The sequence below is a fragment of the Glycine soja genome, chromosome 20, assembly GCF_004193775.1.
Source record: "Glycine soja cultivar W05 chromosome 20, ASM419377v2, whole genome shotgun sequence".
NCBI classification, from domain to species: domain Eukaryota; kingdom Viridiplantae; phylum Streptophyta; class Magnoliopsida; order Fabales; family Fabaceae; genus Glycine; species Glycine soja.
The window spans coordinates 26,188,453-26,199,604 of record NC_041021.1 but is presented as its reverse complement, the minus strand read 5'-3'; the positions used below and the strand labels follow the sequence as shown (position 1 = coordinate 26,199,604).

At 35.6% G+C, this 11,152-nt stretch overlaps 1 non-coding gene across 1 annotated transcript; it reads left to right on the top strand.

Annotated features, from left to right (window-relative positions):
• Positions 1–316: 316 nt before the first annotated feature.
• Positions 317–423, top strand: LOC114403980. The gene has a single exon (XR_003664746.1). It is a non-coding gene; the product is annotated as a small nucleolar RNA R71 (small nucleolar RNA).
• The last annotated feature ends 10,729 nt before the right edge of the window (positions 424–11,152 follow it).

Genomic DNA, 11,152 nt, shown 5'->3' with positions numbered 1-11,152 from the left:
GACTCTTGCAACAGGTGTAGATTTCTGATTCATGGCAAGCTGAGTTACCAGGTTGACCAAGGCATCAAGTTTTCCTTCAAGCTTTTTATTTTCAGTAGATGAAGATGAATCTGTGGCCACCTAATGGACTCCTCTAAGAACAATAGCATCATTTCTTGCACTGAATTGTTGGGAGTTGGAAGTCATCTTCTCAATCAAATTCCTAGCCTCAACAGGGGTCATATCAGCAAGAGCTCCACCACTAGCAACATCAATCATACTCCTTTCCATGTTGCTAAGTCCCTCATAGAAATACTAAAGAAGGAGTTGCTCAGAAATCTGATGATGAGGGCAGCTTGTACACAATTTCTTGAATCTTTCCCAATATTCATACAAGCTTTCTCAACTAAGTTGCCTGATGCCTGAAATGTCTTTTCTGATGGCAGTGGTCCTAGATGCAAGGAAGAATTTCTCCAAGAACACCCTCTTAACGTCATCCCAGCTGAAAATAGACCTGGGAGCAAGGTAGTATAGCCAATCTTTTGCCACTCCCTCCAGAGAATGAGGAAAAGCCTTTAGAAAGATATGATCTTCTTGGACATCAGGGGACTTCATGGTGGAACAAACAATATGGAACTCCTTAAGATGCTTATAAGGATCTTCACCTGAAAGACCATGACACTTGGGCAGCAAATGTATTAGTCCAGTCTTGAGAACATATGGAACACCCTCATCAGGATATTGAGTGCACAAGCTTTCATAAGTGAAATTAGATGCAGCCATCTCCCTAAGAGTCCTCTCACGAGGTGGAGGTTGAGCCATGTTCTCAGTATAAAAATTAGTAGAGGAATGCTCAAAATCAGAATATTCAGAATCACCCTCAACAGAATGCTCAAAATGCACAGAATGACCAGGATCCACACTATGCCTAACTAATCTATGAAAGGTTCTATCTATTTCAGGATCAAAGGGTTGTAAATCACCTAGATTGCCCCTAGTCATGCACTATATGCAAATAATGTGTTTCTCAACAAGCACCTAACAAGGGGGTAAAACTACAGCTATACTCAAACGATATCAAAATGAGCTGAAATTTTGTAAGGAACACCCTAAAATCATGAAAAGATAGCACAAAAATTTTCAAGCAAAAAATTCAAAGTCTAACTATGAAAACTACCTAAGAAAAGTTTAGAAAAATAGGACAATAATACTTGAAAAAAAAACTTAGTAAAAGGCTGATTTTTGGAGTTTGGGAGTCCCCAACCGGCATTTGCCACAGTATGGGAAATTTTTTACTACCCCAAATGCATATATAATAATAGTTATTCTGATATCCGGAGCAAAAGTTATGGCCGTTTGAAGTTTTGCTAAATACAAGTTCTCAAATTTTTTTGAATCTCTCAAATCTAGCCACACCAAGTGTTCCTGGTATTTTTCACACAAAATATGAATCAAAAGAACCTACCACACAAAAATTCAGCCAAAAATAACAACCCTAACCATCAAAACAAAAATCACCAATTAAATTGTAAATAGTTGTCGCTAATGTAATGTTGTGTGAACAATAACACAGAATCAGTTTCTAATTTCGTCGATAAGCACTATTCACAGCAAAACATAAAACTAAAACAGGGGAAACGCTGAACAAGGGGTACTACTAAATTGCAAAACAGGACATCAAATAAAACAGAACAACGCACTAACACAACATACTAATACCACACTAACACGACACAAACACACTAAACAAAAGAAGTAAACGTAAAACAACTACACATAAAACACGAATCACTGGCTATTATGAACCTTTGGACCACTGCTCCCCAGCAACGGAGCCAAATTTGATCGAGGTCATACCTGAATCAAATAAACATTAAAAATACAGTATCTAGGAAGTGATCCTAGGTCGTCTCCCAACGAGCAATGGTCAACTAAACGTCCATAACATATAGTAATAAAATAGTAACGAATTGGGGGGGGTTGTTTGTCTTTGTAAATTAAACAGCGAGCAAAAAAAAATATCAGAATTAAAACACGTTGTTTCCCCTTGATTCACAAGCAAGTCTCTTATCCTAGGTTACGAGAAATTATCCTTTATCAGTTCAACCACTTAATCCAACCCTAAATTAAATTACTAAGAGAAATTTAACATAAGGCATTTATTATGTGATTAAGCAACACATACACCAATTAATCATGAACGATCATTAAGCATGAACGTAAATTAAGTGCAGAGACAATTAATCAAGCACTAAGCATGCATGGATCAATAGCAACAAATACAGAATAATTGGTGAAGAGGAGAAACTGATCAAAATTTAATAGTAATAATAGAACCTCAAAGAGAGTTGTGCTTGATCCTCAAGAGAAAACAACGCTAGAGACTCAGCCTTCCATTAATCAGTAGAGAACAAAATTGCATATTGAAGCAGCAAACGAAATTTTATTGCTACGTGAATAGTAAAAACTGGAATCGCAAAACTTAAATTTATTCTTTCTCTCCAAAATGAAAAAATTTCTAAAAGAAGAGAAGCCTAAAACTAAAAACAAAAAAGGAGAGAGAGAGCCTGAAACTAGAACCTTGGTGCTGTTATATAGTTCTCAACCCCAAAGCTTACAAATCTGTTTTAAGTCCAAGCCCATAAATAAAATAAAATCTAGATAAGATAAGATAAGACAATCTAGATGAAATAATATCTAGATGAGATAAAATCTAGATAAGATAAGATAAAATCTAGATGAAATAATATCTAGATGAGATAAAATCTAGATATGATAAGATAAAATCCAAGCCCAATTCTGGATTCAAGCCCAATTGCTTATAATTCTCCTGAAATTAAATTAAAAACACAAAATTAGTCCAATAGGCCCAAATGATAAAACTGCATAATTAATTTGACAATTAAGGCTAATCAGTAATTAAAATGGTGACAAAAAGGGTTAAGAAATAGGAGAAAATGATGACACATCAGACATTACAAAAATGAGATCCTTAATCACTTTTTAGTAACCTTGGTGTGCCAAACCTTGAAAAGATGAAGGAATGTCACTCACCCAACCCCAAGCAACTTCATCTCCCTTTGAAATGGCCTTCAAAACCCTTCAACTTAGCTCTAATTCTTCTCCAACAAATGACCTACAAAACATAAGAGAGAAATGGATGAATCTTCTATATTATAAACAAAAACACTTAGAAATACACAATATTTAAAACAACTAGAATTAAGGGAAGTTTCTAAAAAAACTATCAAAATCAAAAGATAAGGGTTAACATTCTAATCCAAAAATAACTAAAATATTACCCTTGTCACGCATTTACATCAATAATTGTGATGCTTTCCAGCCCTAAGCCGTAACATGTGCATAGGCAAGATAAAGCATGACATGTTTTTATTGCACCACATTAAATGTAAAAGGCATCCATGCATGTGCAAATCTTTGGTGGAGAACAACTGCCTGACTAGGAGATACTATCTTAAGGTTGAAGACATTTCACTTAACCTTCAAAGGCACAAAGACCAGTAAAAATGGAGAACCTGCATGCATCTCAATCACAAGAGCAAGTCAGGTACAATCTAAGTCAAATTTAAGTCGACATGGCTTTCATATTTGGTATGCAAATGAACTTGAACACTACTGTAGCACTTTAAAGATTAAGGCCATAAAATTAAGTTTAACAACATTTTTTCTTATCTTACGAGTGTAGTGATATTGGCGAAGAGCGCACTATGGAAGGTTATTTACCTGCTCAAGTGAGTGTTGATAGAATAGCTATTACCACAAATTTAGGACCAGAAATGGAGTTAAAAGATCAAAAACCTATAGGCGCCAATGAAGTCAGAAACAACAATACAACCATGTAAGAATGCATTGCATCTGCTTTACTTGACGTCCAGAAGACTTTAAAGGTAATGGAGGTAGGCATTAGAAAGACTTAAGAACATTTCACGAAAATAACAATCAAAATTTAGGTTATATGATTTTTTCCTCATTTATTGCAGTCATCTGAAATGAGGTTCAAGTTAATAGAAAAAATCCTTTAACATACTAACCACAATCACAAAGACTCTAAACAAAGACACCACCGACTCATGTAAAGTAGCATCTGAGACTTGTCTTTATATGGGAAGACAGACAAACATCTTGTCGATTTTGAAATGATATTTGTTAACAAGTTTGCAACGGCTTCCACCAACAAGAGCTACTTTTTAAGCAAGGAATATCCCACTATAAAGGACACAATTAAATCTGTAGAACACATAGGAAATTCAGAACACAACTCTGAAAATAAAGGTTAAAGTAGAACTTTTGTCAATAACACGAGGAGAGGGAGCCACTCAAGTATTGGGGTAAGTTTGAAATGAGAAGATTATTTTCCAACTTGTTACATTATATTGTATGCTTGTTTAAGTTAAGTGTTTCAGATGTCTAAGCCATCCTTGTTACCATCGTAGAAGTCATCATCGATGGCCTATACTCAAAATCTAACACATAGGATGGATTTCTTGAGGCCAACACAACAAAGGGCACTAAAGAAACTGAAAACAAAAGGAAATGTGTTGAATCACCATGTTGCAAGTAACTTAACATATACAACTATACATGTATCATCACATAAAGCAACCATGTCAGCACAAGTAACTGATCCAAGAAGTTCATGCACGACAAAGTCAAGTAGCCATATCGTACCGAAGGTTTGCTGCAATAGCAATATGTTTAAACTTTGTAACATTTTTCTACCATTTTTTAACAGATCCCTACCATCTGTAATTGCTGTAACACCCCGTTTTTTTATAAAATAAATAAAAAGAGTTTTATTTAAAAATTAATAGAGTTTATAGAAATTAAATAAATGAGATAAAAGTATTTTTGTTAATTAAAATAAGGGTTTTATAGTATTAGAAAATAAATAGAGTAAAATATTTTTTTAGAAAATAAATGGATGTGTTTAATTGGTAATTTCTTTAATGAAAGAGTAAAATAGAGTTCCTTTTTTATAAAATAAAAAATAGAGTAAATAATAGGCTTGGAGTTTGCTAGCTATAAAGAGTCATATTAGGTTATTTTTTATATTTACGATACGTCTCTACACTCTTTCTTCCTCTCAAATTCGTTCTCCCTTCTTACTCTCCCAAAACTATTTATTTTTCCCGCATACACCCAAACCAATCCTAGTAAAACTATGATCTCAAACTCATTAACCGTTGGACCATCCTGAAATTCAAAAACCACCTTCTAAACTTATTTAGGCACATTCGCACTGTTGGGATTTGTGAAACAATGTCTATAGAGAAAAAAATGCCCCTCGCATGGAGATGCTAAAATTGAGGCTCAAATCCCTTTTTCTCTCTAATGCTTGAAGACCCTAGTAGAGCAACCAGAGGAAAAACTTGAGTAATCTTAGGAAACCACTAGAGATGTCGCTATCGCTGAGGTAAGGGATGAGTTATACACAGCTAGGGAGTAGTGAGAACATGTGTAGAAATCCTTGGAGGATCAATTGGGGTGAGTTTTGGGGTGTTTCTGCAATTTTTATTCTAGCTTTACAATTATAACTGTGGATTATATAAGTTTGACAGTCAATTGATGTCCCAATGCGAAATTGTTGTGAAATTGATGTGTTCTTGTGTTGAGTGAGAACCCTAGAAATTGGGTTTTTTTAATTATCGTGAATTGATGAAACTGAATGATTAGTATAATGTCTTTATTAGTTAATTTGCATTATGAGTTTTTATTTGAATCTAGCATACTATGATAAAGAATAAATGGTCAAAAGAAAAAAATTTCTCTGTGTTTGTTTGGCATATTGTGGTAGATTGAAAAATGTATTGTAATGTTATATTAAAATAAACTTTTAAATCAAACCAAAATCGTACGCGGATTTTTATGTACTATACCATTGTGCTTTTGATATTTGACACCACACACATCAATTTTACTTTATTAAAGAACGTGAATTATACTCTAAATAATATTTTCTTTAGTTATTTATTTTATACAAATTATTGTCTTTGTCATGTATCTTCCCACGATGATGATCAACATGTTATATATACATTGTAATAATAAAAATAATAAAATAACAAATTAAAGAAATTTGTAAAGTTAATGCTTAGTAGTAATTTCTTTTGATACAATTTTAATTTAATTATTGTGGAAACTCTTTTTAATTGAAATTAATATAGTCCAATTTAATATATATATATATATATATATATATATATATATATATATATATATATATATATATATATATATATATTAGACTGCTGTACTTCCAGGAAGTACTGTTCAAACACTTACTGTACAAATCAAAGTAAAATATTAAATGTACTATACAAGACTTTTAGTTCCAGATCCATAAAATTTGTTAACATATGTCCTTACGGACAGTATTCCTACTTCCCCATCAGGCTCTGATACCAGAGATTAGCGGAGTAAGATCAAACGGACAGATAGGAAGTAAGAATGCAGTATGATAATCAAGAATAAGAATTATAAACTTGTAAAGCAGATATCAAGGGCACACCGAAACGGCTTACAAACCCAGGTTTTTGAAAACAAAGAAACCGAAGTGGCGGCAGAGCCGCACAGGATCGGTGAGGGGAGAAGGGAGATATGAAAAATAGAACTTGAAATTTATTAAAACCGAAAGAAAAGCTTACAAAGAGTTTTTCCCTAGGCAGAGCTTCTCTCTCTAAAAACCTGATTCTGGGACTATCTGAAAGGGTGTCTCACAAAGGGGACGGGGACTCCTTTAAATAGACCCAATTTTTACTGTTTCTACAGTATCGGTAATGTTTACCGGGACCGTTACAAAACTTTTACAAATTACATTATTTAAAAGAAACTGTCAAATTAGTTACAATAATTCATGATTACTACAACTAATTAATCATCGTCCAATGATATACCAAAACATTCATCTTCATTCTGGTAGAATGGATCATCTTCTTGGTCATCATTAGTCTCGGATGATTCAGCTTCCTTCTTGGAAGGTTCTTCTTCCACTTCCTGTTGAAGTAGTTGGAGAACTTCTTTGAGATTCTGAGCAAGACTCTCTTTAGATTTTGAGCTTGCTAAGAATGCTGTCAGTTGCGACTTCTGATTTAGAAACAAAGATGTCTCCGGATCAGCAGGTTTAAGGAACTCAGGATTGCTCTGGAACCAATTCTTGACTTGATCTGGAGCAGCCTTTGAAGTATCAAATTGTGACCACCATTTTACAAAGGCGTGTCTCTGTAACGGTGGATATTGCTTGTTGTTTTCAGTTTTTCCGTATCTGTATTGCCATGAAAAGATCCATGACAAGGCAAAACTGGAAAAGTACTTTAAATCTATCGGAATACGTGATTCCTTGCTATTATAGAGCTTATTGAATTGTTCGAATCCCTGTTGGACTTCTTCTGGAAGTATTTGTGGAATTGGTCCGAAATAGTTCCACCATTGGAGGAACCAATTTGGAAAATTATATGCAGTATTATTTTTGAAGTAAATCAGCCATGAATGCTTGAATTTACTATTTTGATGCCAGAACACATTGGTCCAGGCGTCAATGTAATCCGAATAATTATATCCTGCAGGGTCAAATGGTGCAGAGAATTTTTTGGGTTGGTTTAAGTTTGAGCCATAATGTCGTGGCTGCATCACCTTCAAGATTTGGATTGTGGAATGGGTATTTAGATTTGGATCTTTGGGGTCTTTGAAGTGTTTAATAGATACTGAGTTTGTATCTATTAGGATGAATTCGTAGAATTTGCGGGTTTTGTTTGTGGCTATTGGCCTGTAATGGAATCCCGGGGGGAATACTTTAGTGGTTGCTTTGAAAGGATTCTTGTCCCAGTATTCTGGTTCCATTTGTAAAACATTGAAAAATTTGTTTTTTGAAATGTAACTGTTACCGGGTTGTGGTGTTGATTCTTGTTGAGTCAACGATTGGCTTGGTTTTTGGTTACAGACGGTTTTGGTCTGTTTGGCTTTTTGGATTTGTTTTTGCAGATCTGTTTCAGAGTCATCGTCTGATTCTGAGGCCATTTCTGCCCAGGTCTTTTTGGCTAATTTTGGTATTTTGGTGAGGCCTATATCTTCTAAGGCCAAGAGAGTTTGTATTGACCAGGCATAGTCAGCCACGGTCTGTTTGGTTGTTGTTGGTTTTGGAGATTCCTGAGTTGATGACTCAGATTTGACGGTAGTTGTCTGGGTCAATGACCCTTCAAGTTTTCCTTTCTGGGTTGATGACCCAGTCTGGGTAGGTGACCCAGAAGATGTTGTAGTTTCCCTTTTGGTTATTGGCTCTGGTAGAGCCAGTAGAACTTCTTTACCTTTTGTACTGGGTCTTCCTCCTCTGCCGGAGGAACTAGACACCTTAGGAGGCATCGGGAATTTTCTGTAAAAATTCACGGGTGAGGTAGTCAGGTAGAGAGTTGGAAGAGCCCTTGATATATTCTATATTAAAATCGAAGACACTTAAAATTGCTTGCCATCTTGCAAAAATCTGTTTTGAGGCAAGGTTTTTTACATCCTTCTATAGAATGTCTTTGGCTGATTTGCAGTCAACTCTTACTAAAAAATTTTGATTTAATAAATCATTGAAATTTGGAAATGCACAAAACAATTGCTAAAACTTCTTTTTTAACAGTTGAATACTTTAATTGTGCAGGATTCCAGTGTTTTGAAGTATATGCGATGACATGTTCTTGACCATGTACTTGTTGTTTGAGAATGCCACCGTAACCGATGTCTGATGCATCAGTTTCGACAATTTTGAATGCCTATGGAATGGGAAGATACAGACATTTTATGGATTGGACTTTGACTTTGATTTCTTTAACTGTTTGGGTATGGAGGTCAGACCAAGGAGGCGGATTTTTCTTTAGCCTATCATGCAATGGTTTGACAATATTGTTTAAGTAGGGGACAAATTCACCTACGTAATTTAGACAACCTAGAAATCTTTGTAACTGGGTTTTGTCTAAGATTTGGTTGGGGAATTTGCTAGCAAACTCAATTGACCTTTTGATTGGAACGATTGTACCTTGATAAATATTGTGACCAAGGAATCTGTCGCAACCTACCCTTCGGTGGGAGGGCGACGCGTGACTCGCGGGATGCGTGTTCCACGAAAGGAATACGCGCGGAGTCGCCACCAACGTTTATTTGAGGAAAACGTCGGAAAAACCAGAAAAGACGCGATCTACGAACTTTTAAGTGAAAGGTTCGGGAGTTGTATTTACGCACGGGGAAGGTATTGGCACCCCACACGTCCGCCCCAAGGGACGGCAACCTTTAATCGAATGTGCAAACATGACTTTGATTTTTACGTTCCCTTTTATGTCCTTATATCCTTTATACCCTTTTTATATTTTTTCTTTTTTTGTGGTCGACAAGGGTGTTTCCCTTTGCTCCTACGTATTCCTCAATTTGGGATGAGAAAATCAGACCTACGTAGTTCTTTCGGAACAAAGTGTTTGGTTTAAGTTTGTTTTTTGTCTTTTTTGCAAAATATGTTTTTTATTTGAACAAAAGGTCATTTAAGGTGTTGGACCATTAAACGGTCTTTTGATTTTGAAAGGAGAGAAACGTTAAGGCATTGGACCATTAACGATCTCTTGTTTTTGAAAGGAGAGAAACGTTAAGGCATTTGGACCATTAACGATCTCTTGGGGTGGTCGACAAAAGCGGGGCTTTTGCTCCTACGTATCCTCAATTGCGATGAGGAAATCAGACCTACGTAGTTCTTGCAAAAGCGGTAAAGTCACATGTTGATTTTATGCTTTTGAACGGTCCATGTTAACCGATAAAAGCAAAGAGGACCGTTTAAGGCGTTGGACCTTAAAACGGTTTTTAGTGATTTTTCGGAAAAAAAACTTGATTTGTGAGTTGATTTTAGTCTTAGTTTCACTTTGGTTATTAATCAATTCATTCAAGGAAACTTCCAAAGAAAAACGTCCGATTGATTTTTTTTATTATTTTATTCAAAGATATTTTGATTATTTTATTATTATTTTACTTTTTTTGGTTTAACCGAGGTTATAGCGTGAACGATCAGTTAGATTTCGTTTTAACAGTGATTAAACAAGATTACAACACAAATGATCGGTTGAAATTCATTTTATCATTTATTAGACGAGAAAACGGCTTAAATAAATGGTTAAAGCACGTTAAAAACGGAAGAAAAGAAAACTGAAAGTAAACGAAATTAAAGTGAAAGTACACAAAACAAGAAATGAATTGAAAGTCTCGAATTCGAAAACTTACCCGTTGAAGAACGAAGAACGAACGAAGAACGGATTAAGAACGGTGAAGAACGATGAAGAATTTCCACAGAATCGCTTACGGAAGCGTTACGGAAGTACTTCGACTTGATTTTTCTTCACGAAAACGTGTTTTTGCCCAAAATAGTCGAAATGCATAGCCAAAGGGGTCTTGAAAATTTTGAAACAGCTCCCCCCTCCCCTATTTATAGAAAAAAAAGGAGGTGCTTGCCGCCCAAAGACTTAATGAAGAAGATTTCTAAGCGCACCCGAATTACTAAGTTCACCCCCCTATTCGTATTTTACGGAAAAGTTACGGAAGCCTTACGGAACTGTTTTCGAATTTGATTTTCATCTTTTTTCTCTTCCCTTTCACCAATGTTAAGTGGAATATGCTTACCCAAGGTTTTCGGAAATTTTACGGAAGTATTACGGAAGCCGCGGAAGCCCCGAAAACCATTTTTCAAAAACGTGGAGGAGCTTGCCGCCCAGTTGCTTTCTCCTTAAGCAACCCAACTTCCAAAATGTTCAGGAAGGGCTAGATTTGAATTGCTATTTACACCCCTATCTTGATAAGTTCACCCCCCTTACCTTTTTTGGTGATTCTTTTTTCGTAAAGTTACGGAAACTTATGAATCTCGTAACGATACTTGTTTTCTTTCCGTAATGTTACGGAACCTTGCGGATTACATAATCATCCCCTTTTTGACTTACGGAATGTTACGGAATCTCACTTAATTATGCAACGATGCTTCCATTTGATTTCCGGTGTGTCACGGAAACTTACGGATTGTGCATCAATATTTTTTGGTTTTCCGGCATGTCCTGGAATTTCACAAATTGCCTAATGATGGGTGCCAAGCACCTCACAAGGACCAAAGAAAGGTCGCATGTCATCAAGCAAAGGTCCCCGGACGAAA